Genomic DNA, 12,736 nt, shown 5'->3' with positions numbered 1-12,736 from the left:
TAAGTCCTTCTCCCTTCGCTATATACCAAAAGGGTAGGCTTCTTTCAGTTTACCTTTTACAGAACACAGACGCTACGAGCTATGTGCTATGAGCGACATCCGCATCACTGTATATACGCCATCTACTAAATACACTCTCTGAAAGATAGACTTGCGCTGACACAACAGCAAAAACCTGTCCTGTTTTTTCCCCCTGGCACACTGCCTTGATCCAAAAAGCAATATACACACTGGATGACGGCGACGCATGCGCACTGAGATTCAGAAAGTATATTGCGGTTAGAAGAAATCGAAGTTATACTAAACTCAACTGATAAATACACTGACATATTTGTACATCAACGATTTCTTAAACTGGTACAACACTATTCCCCTCCAATCGACCCTGCTGCATGATCAGGGACACACAAACTAGGTTTTACTTACCTTGTCCCTCCTCCGCATACTACATACATTACCAGGAACGGAGTCTCATAAAATAAGAATGACGCATGCGCAGTGAGACTATGAGAAAGGAATCATAGTACGGGATAGGGAACAGCAGCCAAACATTAACACCTATACGTTAAAGGGATGTACCTTGCACTGTACCCAAGCCAAACGAACCAAGTTCACACATAAGGTACTTGCAAAACCCAACGCAATACATGGCCAAAAGCAACAGCCACTATTGAAGTATTTATACTATATACACACTAGCTACCACGGCCATTGTGATATCTCTTGCAAGGAATTATAGATTTAAAATACCCCTCCCTAACCAAGATCTACCAAGTTACAACACCATAACTATAATAACCTCTATATCCACCCTGGTAGACCTATACCTCTGGAGTGGCATTTTTCTCCACCAGAGGTATTTTGTAGAGCAACATGAACAATCACTAATCCTAATATCCAGAATAAGATATACATATAGGACAAAGAGCCTCAAATAATACACCTTTGGTAAACAACACCTAACGAGAACAATATGATCAACATAGTCACCACTATCTAACCATAAGGATCTACTAGGTGACTAGAGTAGAACACATAGACTCATACATGTCTATTTTTAAACATTGCATATGAATGCGAATAAAATTGATTTTAGATACAACTTTTTTTGCTAACTCTGACCACGTATAACATAAAGGTCTGCGGTGCGCCACAATAGGGATCTCACTGTATCTGGCTATGGATACAGACCACAAAACTGTCTAGCATCTATCTCCCTGGCAGCACGCGTATTTCAATAGGAGTTAAGAGCAAGGTCCTCTTCATACACTCACTACTTACCTGCAGGCGTCTATCCTGTTTTCAACTTTTGCTCACTCTACCTACCCATTAGGGTGAAAATAAAAGTATATATAAAAAATAAATATCTATATAAAATGGCGGGCTTCCTATCCAGAACAATGGACTTCAATGACTGGGATGCTGATTCAGAAAAAAAATTCTCCATAACACAGGCTGTTCAAGAAGAACCAAATGTCAGTAACATCAAGCTTTACTTTCAAAACATGGAAAGACTGTATAAAAAACAATCCCGCCTATGGTGGGAAGTCTGTAGTTTGCAGAAATACGAAAAAAACAGAATGATACCAAGAGGCCTTAGAGTCAACTTATCACCCTCATACCATAACCAAGAGGACACATTTATTAAAAAGTGGGACGCTGTCATAAGCAAATGTTCACATGACCTTATGAACCTATTATAGAGAATGAACTAATTGAACTTAAAAAGATCAACATAGAAGTTGAAAAAAAACAAACTAGACGCACAAAAATGGCAAGAATCTCAAAGCTTTGAAAAGTATGAAAACATACTTCAAGAAATTACTGATGAATATGTAAAAGGTATCAAAGAACGGAAACATACTAAATACCTTCAGAGACAGTGAACATTTTGCAAAAGGCAAAATCTATAAACACCACTTTAAAGTAAACAAATCAAAAACGCAATAGAATAATGAATCATCAACAGACTGGGCGGTATCTGAAAATGAGGAAAACAATAGTTACCAAAATAGAATAACAACAAGGTCAAAAACAAATAAAGGGAAACCCACTACACAACCACAACCAGAACCCCATTTTTTAGACTCGGCACAGGAAGGAACAGATTATGGACCCGAAAAACAAGGAGAGGAGGGGTATTGGAGAGGAAGAGGAAAAGGAAGATGGTCCCACTACAGGAGACAGAGGAGGAGGAGATACTAACAAATACTGATATCACTGACAACTCATCTAAGGTCATCAATCTCTCACATGTTACTCTCACAGAAGCACAAATAACCCTACTTGAGAAGGGCCTCTCTTACGTACCAACAAGTAGATTCGATCTATTCGAAGCAGTCAAAGATATGAATCTTTTCACCAGAAAAATGCTTCTACATAAACACTTCAAACGAAGAGAAAGAAACACAACACCTAGTGAATTTGATGACCTTCTAGATACACAGAACCAGGAACATCTTAGGGATCTAGTTGATCTCCTTGAAGAAGGGGAAAGAAACCCAGGGGATGGTCCCCACACTACCCTTAAACCCCAAAGTAGGTTTACACCCCACCAAGACACATGTCCCAATATCTCCACTTTCCTCAACCTGGTAACTAAAGACCTAGAGGAACTCAAGACCAAAAAATGTAAAAACAACTTAAACTCATTAGAACAAAGTGCACTAAGAGAAACCAAAAGCATGAACGAAATAACAATCAAGCCAGCGGACAAAGGCGGCAACCTAGTAATTCTAAGTACAGAAGACTACGTTGTAGAAAACCTAAGACTACTAAGGGATAAACAATGTTACAGGGTTCTGGATAAAGATCCAATGGAGATTTTCCAAAAAACATTAGAGAATATTTTGGAAAACGGAATGAAAAATAAAGTCATAACAAAGAATGAACGAGAATTGATGAGCAACAAACACCCTGTCATTGCAACCTTTTACAGCATCCCTAAGGTACACAAAACCAAACAGAAACCACCAGGTAGACCAATAGTATAAGGGATTGGCTCATTGACAGAAAACCCAAGCATATACTGCACCGACACACTTTATTCGAGCAAATACCCAGTATGTACCTGGCAGATACCTGGAATGCGCCACTCCTCACCTCTGACAAGCCCCGTTGCGTTTGCTTTCCCAGCCTGGGTTCATGCCTGGCTGACGGGCGGCTAATCTGTTAAATGATAATGATTAGGATTTAATAGGCTGCAATGCTTCGCGTGTCTACCAGATGGCATAAATTCATGAATTGTAATGCAGTATATATATATATACTGTGCAGTATTGCAGCCAGCGGGAATAAAATGCTTCAATCCCTGCTTGGAAAATACCTCAATGCACTCGGGCAGAAAACAGTCACAAACCTCAATACACCGGGTATACCCGAATTCGTGGGACTAGCCGAGCTCGAATAAAGTGTGTCGCCAGTGTACATAGACCAAGTACTTAGGAAATTCGTCACTGCACTACCATCGTATGTACAAGACACTATGGATGTTCTCAACAGAATTGAGGGAATACAGACTCACAAAGAAACTCTATTAGTAAGCTTCGATGTAGAGTCTCTATACACAAGCATCCAGCATGAGGTAGGCCTTCTGGCAGTCAGATACTATTTATCCACACGCAGTTGTCTTTTCTCTGAACACAATGAGTTCATTCTAGAACTTCTTCAGTTCACCCTGAAACATAATTATTTCCTCTTTGACTCCAAGTTCTACTTACAAATCCAAGGCACTGCTATGGGGACCACGTGTGCCCTCACATACGCTAACCTCTAGCTAGGATGGTGGGAAAAGGGCATGTCTCAATATACTGACCACATAGAGATGTGGTTCAGATATATTGATGACATTATGTTACTCTGGAACGGCAGCAGAAGGGATCTAGACATTTTCCTTAATCTGCTGAACTCCAACGAGCACAATCTGAAACTCACCTCAGAGATAAGTGCGACAGACATCACTTTCCTCGATCTTAGGATCTCCAAGGATGAGGAAGGTTACCTCTCTTCCAGCAATTTTAAGAAAAAAAACGCAACCAACAGTTATCTTAGAGCGGATAGTTTCCACCCAAAACCACTAATAAGAGGTATACCCACAGGGCAGTATCTCCGCATAAGACGGAACTGCTCTGACATGGAAACCTTCAAATCCGAGTCTAAGAAAATGAGGGAGAATTTTTTAAGCCGTGGCTATTCAGCACGGCAACTAAAAACAGCGTACCACCGGGCAATCAATATACCCCGTGAAGATCTCCTTACAAATAAAATCAAAGAGAACACCAAAAAAGAAATAAGATGTATAACTACATATCACAACCAATGGAGAGATATCAATCAAATACTCACTAAACATTGGCACATCTTGCTAAGCGATGAAGACCTCAACCAGGTTATCAAAGATAGACCTTCAATTGTGTGGAAACGCTCAGGAAACATCAAAGATCATCTGGTACACAGTCATTACACTAAAAACAAAAACAAAAAAAGCAAAACGTGGTTAAGCATCAAAGGTTTCTTTAAATGTCATAACTGCAAGGCATGCGACTATATGAAAGAAAGCAAAACATTTACAAACACAGAAGATACAAAGACCTTTATAATTAAAATTTTTATTAACTGCAAAAGCATAGGGATAATCTACCTAATTACATGTTCATGTGGAATGAAGTATGTTGAAGACCAAAAGGGAACTAAGAAGAAGAGTACTGAAACACCTTGGATCAATTAGAAATTTGACAGACACCCCAGTCTCCCGACATGTACGGGAAAAACATGCAGGAAATGTCAACACACTTACATTTCAAGGAATTGACCCCATACCCCCCACCATACGCAAGGGTAATTGGAACAAAAAACTGCTGCAGTGTGAAGCCAGATGGATATACCTGCTACACACTCAATATCCATCTGGCATCAATGAAGGCTTTGTATACACGTCTTTTCTATGATTAGAAAGGACTAAAAATATTCTGGACTCCTGTTCAGCCTGTCCACATTGAGTGGAATATGTTTCAAAACTATAAACAGTACACTTAAAGGTCAGAATGAATTAATCCCATACACTACTTTGGATTATTCAGGGTGCAGTACCTAAGCACCACCACTGTTCTACATCGGCACTAATTAGCGTCCCCAGGTTGCTATGGCAACAATTACGTATATAGGGGCCGACAGGGACGTGGATACACCCACCCCGGAAGAAGTCCCAGACAGCGACGAAACGACTCCTTGAAAAAGCTCCATAGTAGGCGTGAAACGCGTGAGAGAGTTTTTTGTGCTGTCTGTTTTTTGTTTTTTATGTAGTTTAATAAAATAGCATTTTTAACCTCTTTGCTGGTGAGTTCTTACCTTTTTTCACGGAGCGGATGGACCACCGATCCTTCCCCTTTCCTGCAGCGACGAAATGTACTGTACGTCGGGTCTTCGCCGACAGCTTCTACTTGTAGTCACACTCAGAATGATCGTGGAGTTTGCGATTTGTGCTGTCAGCCTAGCACAAGTTTACTGACGCATATACTTAACGTGTACACTCCGAATTTTGACTCGTTTATCTTCATTCTGATACATCCATTTAAAGAGGTGTCTAAGCACTGCCACAGGGCAATGCTCTCTGTGCTCTCGCTCTATAGAAATTATATTCGGAACAACTTATCAGTTAAGTCCTTCTCCCTTCGCAATATACCAAAAGGGTAGGCTTCTTTCAGTTTACCTTTTACAGAACACAGACACTACGAGCTACAGTATGTGCTATGAGCGACATCCGCATCACGGTATATACGCCATCTACTAAATACACTCTCTGAAAGATAGACTTGCGCTGACACAACAGCAAAAACCTGTCCCGTTTTTTCCCCCTGGCACACTGCCTTGATCCGAAAAGCAATATACACACTGGATGATGGCGACGCATGCGCACTGAGATTCAGAAAGTATATTGCGGTTAGAAGGAATCTAAGTTATACTAAACTCAACTGATAAATACACTGACATATTTGTACATCAACGATTTCTTAAACTGGTACAACACGAATCCCCTCCAATCGACCCTGCTGCATGATCAGACACACAAAAACTACACTGGCGACACACTTTATTCGAGCTTGGCTAGTCCCACGAATTCGGGTATACCCGGGTGTATTGAGGTTTGTGACGGTTTTCTGCCCGAGTGCATTGAGTTATTTTCCAAGCAGGGATTGAAGCATTTTATTCCCGCTGGCTGCAATACTGCACAGTATATATATATATACTGCATTACAATTCATGAATTTATGCCATCTGGTAGACACGCGAAGCATTGCAGCCTATTAAATCCTAATCATTATCATTTAACAGATCAGCCGCCCATCAGCCAGGCATGAACCCAGGCTGGGAAGGCAAATGCAACGGGGCTTGTCAGAGGTGAGGAGTGGCGCATTCCAGGTATCTGCCAGGTACATACCGGGTATTTGCTCGAATAAAGTGTGTCGGTGCAGTAGGTTTTACTTACCTTGTCCCTCCTCCGCATACTGCATACATTACCAGGAACGGAGTCTCATAAAATAAGAATGACGCATGCGCAGTGAGACTATGAGAAAGGAATCATAGTACGGGACAGGGAACAGCAGCCAAACATTAACACCTATATGTTAAAGGGATGTACCTTGCACTGAATTGGGTCTTGGCCATTCAGTGACCGCTTGAAGTTTACCGGAGTCCATCATAAACCCCTCATCGGAAATGATATATCCCAGGAACGGAGTAGAGGTCGTATGAAAGGTGCACTTCTCCAGTTTGGCGTACAAATGGTGTTCACGGAGACGGGAAAGGACGTAGGAGGTGTGGCGTATATGATCCTTGAGATTTTTTGAAAAAATCAGGATATCATCTAAGTATACAATAACAAAAATATTGAGTACCTTACGAAAGACGTCGTTGATGAAATCCTGGAAGACAGTGGGAGCATTACATAAGCCGAAAGGCATTACCAGATATTCGTAGTGTCCACTACGCGTGTTGAAGGCCGTCTTCCATTCATCCCCCTTCCTGATGCGCACCAGGTTATAGGCACCACGTAGATCCAACTTGGAAAAAATCTTGGCCCCCTGTAATTTATCGAACAGTTCGGTAATAAGGGGAAGGGGTAACGATTTTTAATAGTGATGTGGTTTAAACCCCTGTAGTCGATGCAAGGCCTCAACGACCCATCCTTTTTCTTGACGAAGAAAAACCCAGCCCCTGCTGGGGAATTGGAGTGACGAATAAAGCCTTTCTTGAGATTCTCCTGGATATATTCATCCATAGCGTGAGATTCTGGTAACGACAAGGGGTAGGTCTTGGACTTGGGTAGGGAGTAACCAGGAACTAGATCGATTGGACAATCGTAAGTCCTGTGTGGCGGCAAGAGGTCTGACTACCTTATTGAAAACGTCCCGGAATTGATGGTAAACGGAAGGTAGAATAACTTCGGGAACAGAGGTATTGGCCAGCAGTTGACGAGTCTCGTCTGACCTCGGCCTCCAGGAAATGGGAGCGGAGGAAGTCCAGTCAATGAGAGGATTGTTAAGCTGTAGCCAAGGAAGACCAAGGGTGATGGGTATCCCAGGAGCATGAATGGCATCGAGAACTAAGGTCTCCTTGTATAGATGTGAAGACAGAAGCAAGGGAGCCGTCTCTAAGGAGATGTGGGCCGGGGTAAGAGGACGTCCATCGATACCGACGAGTGCGATGGGAACCTTCTTCCTTACTAGTGGTATGCGGTTAACCCTGGCGAATTCTAGGTCCACGAAATTTCCTCCGGCTTCTGAGTCAATGAAAGCGGCGGTAGAAGTCTTGAACTTATCGCCTGAAAGGAATACTGGAAATGTAAGTTTCTTAGGGAGTTCACCTTTAAGAAGGGGACGTGGAGACATTACACCCAGAGAGAGCCCCTCTGTACACTGGGTGTTCCCGTTTCCCGGACACAATGGACACTCCCGAACCCGATGTTCCATGGATCCGCAGTAGAAACACAATCCCCCGGCGTGGCGGAACTGCCGTATCGGTGTGCGGATGCGTTGTACCCCCAATTGCATTGGCTCTGGCAACTCCAGTGCAGGACGAAGAGGTGTGGTAGCACTTGAGGGAGCAGGAGTGCTGCTGAGAGTACTGGAGAACGGAACTTGAAAGTTATGAAAGCGAGCGCGCTGACGCTCTGAGCGGCGTACCTGAATGCGTTGATCCACTCGGTCGGCCAAATCAATCAGGACCTCCAGTTGATCCGGCCTGGATTGGCGAGAGAGTTCATCCTTGATGGGATCTGCCAGGCCTTGCCAGAATACGGAGACGAGAGCCTCTTGTCCCCAGTTAGTCTCGGCTGCTAGACTCCGCAATTCCACAGCATACTGCGTCACCGTTCGCCGTCCCTGCGTGATCTGGAGGAGAGAAACAGATGCCATCTCCCGACGAGCGGGGGAATCGAATACCCGTTGAAACTCGGCTTTAAATGCTGGGTAATCTTGGGTAAGGTCAGAACGTCGCTCCCAAACCGGTAAAGCCCAAGCCAGGGCGCTGCCAGTGAGGAGGATATAAATGTAGGCTACTTTCTTGCGATCAGTATTGTAGAGATGGGGGGCCATTTCAAACTGCACCTCACACTGGTTTAGTAAACCCCTAGAATCTTGCGGTTCACCTGCATAAGGCTTGGGAGGAGGAATCCTTACATCTGAGCTGCTAACTGCGCTTGCAGAGTGGGGGCTTACATCTGGCGGGGTCGCGATCGGTACCCTGTCTGAGAGTACTGCGACCTGGCCTGTTAGTGCCACAATTTGATCCGCCATGGCCTGGTTATGCTGAAGCAGATTAGAGAGAAACTGCTGTAGTTCGGTCTGGTCTGCGTCTTGTGGGCTCGACATAATGTTACGCCGGTGCTGCCCGCAGACCAGACCCGTCCCCTGTGCTGAGGTGGGACGTAGGGATACACGCACCCGCAGCAAAGGGAGCGTGTCCGGAGTGTGGTGTTATTGTTGCCAGGCCAGGTATAGTAGTGAAGACAATACTTGCCGGTACCGGTAGTAGAGAAGGAGTAGTTATTGCCGTTGCCAAGGTCAGGGATGCCAGAAGTCACAAAGTCCAAGTAGAGCCAAAGTCGAGAGCCAGGGGGGTAGTCGTCCAATCCGCGTCAATACCTGAGGAGTCACTGAGAGAATAGTCAAATGCTTCCATACAGAACTATGTCGAGCGACGAGTGATGGGAAGCACAGGCATAATAAAGCTGGGCAGGCCAATGGGAAAAGGGGGCAGGCCTGGAGGACTGCAAGGAGTCCTCCCTGATAGGAGAGAGGTGTTACAGCCCAGCTGAGTGTAATCATTGCTTTGCATTGAACTGTGTGATGCTTGGGGGCGACGCCTCACTGCAGAAGCAGAGGTTAAAAGTGCTCTGTTAGGCGTGTGCTCTGTAAGCTGAGACTGCATGCACATAACGTCTGAGGCTGGCGTGCGTGTAGGAGGGCGTGGGCGCGCCCGGCGCTGAGTAGAGGAATCGCCGAGGGGAGTGATCCCGCGACGGCGGCAGGGGGGAGGAGCCGTGGAGGACGGTAAGGCAGGCTTGTTTTGTGTGTGCAGGCTCTCCCTGCGGAGAGGGAGTGCTTTGTGTGGGAAGCGAGGAGAACGCCGATTCCTGACACTGTCCTAGTAGTAACTGTTTCCCTGTATGATTGCAGTCAAAGCTGCTTACTGCAGTCCACAACCCCATTGTTCTAAATTTCAGGTCAGCGCACAGACGAGCTCGCAATTTGCAATCATGTACAGTACAGGGTAAAGGAAAATTCAGAATACTTAAATAGATCAAATAATTATGGCATCATTGTAGTTTTAAAAAACAAAACACAAAAGAATCCCAGAGCTACACCCAAAATGACAAAAATACACAGTGAAATACCTATATACTGTGTGTGTATGTATATATATATATATAAGAAAACATTCGTAATTATTACAGAAACCAAAGCTGACAAATTTTTGCTTTAGACATGATGACATGTAAAAGGAAGACAATTTATATTGTTTGTGAAATATTTTTTGTCCGCTCAGAGGGATTGCACCTTCAAAATACAAAATTAAGTTGCATAAATATTTTTCATTTGGTCATGTTCAAGGAAGTAACACTGCAACTAACATCCAAATGGCTCATGGCAAACCAACTTGTAACTCGTATGTTTCATTAGAAACACCCAACCAGTAGGTTATCATAATGGAAAATAATGATTTCCTTTTTGTGAAAGCTAAAATTATAGGACCTGCGATATCTGGTCATGCCTTGAAGTGGCTCACAGGCTTATAATGCTTTGGCTAAAGGGTTAGACTAAATTACCCCTCTCAAGATATATATATATACATGAGCCATTTGGATGTTAGTTGCAGTGTTACTTCCTTGAACATGACCAAATGAAAAATATTTATGCAACTTAATTTTGTATTTTGAAGGTGCAATCCCTCTGAGCGGACAAAAAACATTTCACAGACAATATAAATTGTCTTCCTTTTACATGTCATCATGTCTAAAGCAAAAATTTGTCAGCTTTGGTTTCTGTAATAATTACGAATGTTTTCTTTTTATATGGACACCCAGAAATGGGGTGCTTGCAAAGTGTATCTTCTACACTTGGCATATTCTGTCCCTGTCAGAGGACCAATCAAGACAAGGGGGAGGAGTATGACATTGTCGATATAAGTGCTCGTTGAAGACATAAGAATAGGATCACTAAACCACGAAATGGTTATCTCACTGCAATCCCATGTTAACTACCACTCACTTAGTGAGTCCTGGTGATAGAAAAGTAGTGCTCAGACCAAACACCTCTGAAATCTAAGTTTGTGAATTTTTACAAACAAACTTAAAAAATTTATTTAAAAAATGTATGGGTGTTTGATTTGTGTAAAACATCAATCACCAAATGTTACAGCTGAAAGAGGTTGCTGCCATTGGATCAATTTAGCCAATGGAGGGACTAAACCTTTAAGCAATATTTCTACCTAATCATTGTTACATTATTTGAACTGTGGGTTGCCCTACATCATGAAATATTCCCCCAGCATTTTAGGTGCTTAAAATGGCTGCTGACAGGAAGCTGCCTGCCAGCAACTCGGTAGCTGTAGCTTACAGTATGAGGTCACTGATTCCTGGTTGAGTCAGAAGCATTTTACAAGAGGAAAAATGCACTCTCAAATAATTACATTTCAAGGTTTGAACCACTTCTAAAAAAAGGGGGTGGAGGGGTCAGTGGACAAGTTTGCTGCTATAATCAGCCACGATATTTATTTTATAGAAATCAGTGCTTGTTTGTTTTGTTAGACATTTTCAGTAATCCACACGGCCAATCAGGAACAAGGCAGAATTCAATTATTTTGCATTTTAGATGCACTATGGCCAAACTGCACTACTCTCTTAACTCATGTATATTCCACACATTAAAAGAAGTTTAACCAAAAAGCATGGCATTGGATTACATATAAAAGAAGCAAAAATACACACAGTGAACAATATAGTTAGGTCAGCTTTATTACTTAGATTTTCTAACATACTAATTGTTATTCTTTTCCTAAATGCCAGGGGTACAGTTCTTGGTATTAGAAGCAAGCATAAGATAAAATGACCTGGCTGAGGTCAATCATGTCTAGAACTGATCTTATACTTCATTCTCCAATCTTGCAGACTAGCCCTAACACTAATCCTGTTCGTGTGATATCTACCTCTTTGCATATTCAATGTAAAATGAAAATATCAACAATGACAAGTAGGGAAAAACCATTATAAAGGCAGGGGAATACAGGTACGCATATTTACAATGCCCTAGACTATATTTCATACATCAGAAAACAAATCATTTGCAGATCCATTAAATACACAAAGTAAATGAGGTGTAAATTAAACACAGTCACATATGTATCCTAAAAAATGTAGTATTATCATTTTTTTAAAACGTGATAAATATAATCATAATTACACTAAACAGTTATTTTTTATGCCAATTTAATGTATCCCAATTCAGTTTAGTCTGCACTGACCCCTGCTGGAAAATACTTAGAAATCTTAGAAATGTCTGAAGGGACAGAGGTACCTTTGTTCCTCAAACCTGCATTTTAATGAGCAATTTACCAAAGATTTGTTGCTCAAATATGACTACTCCAAAGGTGGCGGCTGCTGCTGAAATGTCTCGTTAACTATTTGTAAAACAAGATCACCTGAAAAGTCTATTACATTGCTAAGTGTTAAATCACTTTCTGCTTTGACCATTCTCTAACCCAGGCCTGCCCAACTCGTAAAGTGAGAAGGGCCGAACTGCTCCAAGGAAAAAAAATTTGGGCAGCACGGGTTAAATCATCATCATCATCATCATCATCATCATCATCATCATCATCATCATCATCATCATCATCATCATCATCTCTCCTCCAGGTTTCTCTCATCATCATCATCCTCATTTCTCCTCCAGAACCCCTCACTATCAATCTTTACGATACTCCCCATCTATCTCTCATACCCCCATCTCTCCCCCTCACCCACACAATACCCCCCTTCACATCAAACACACAATACCCCCCTCCACATCAAACATACAATACCCCCCTCCACATCCCCCCAGCCCATTCCATGTCAACATCCCCCCCCACAAGTCAGCATCCCCCCATGTCTCTCTTCCCTCAATATGACACTCTCTCCCCCTCCCCTCAATATGACTCTCCCCCTCCCCTCAATATGACACTCTCTCCCTCCCCTCAATAT

Source organism: Ascaphus truei, chromosome 4 (genome assembly GCF_040206685.1).
Source record: "Ascaphus truei isolate aAscTru1 chromosome 4, aAscTru1.hap1, whole genome shotgun sequence".
NCBI lineage: Eukaryota > Metazoa > Chordata > Amphibia > Anura > Ascaphidae > Ascaphus > Ascaphus truei.
The sequence above is the reverse complement of the archived record's forward strand: the minus strand, read 5'-3'. Positions refer to the sequence as shown.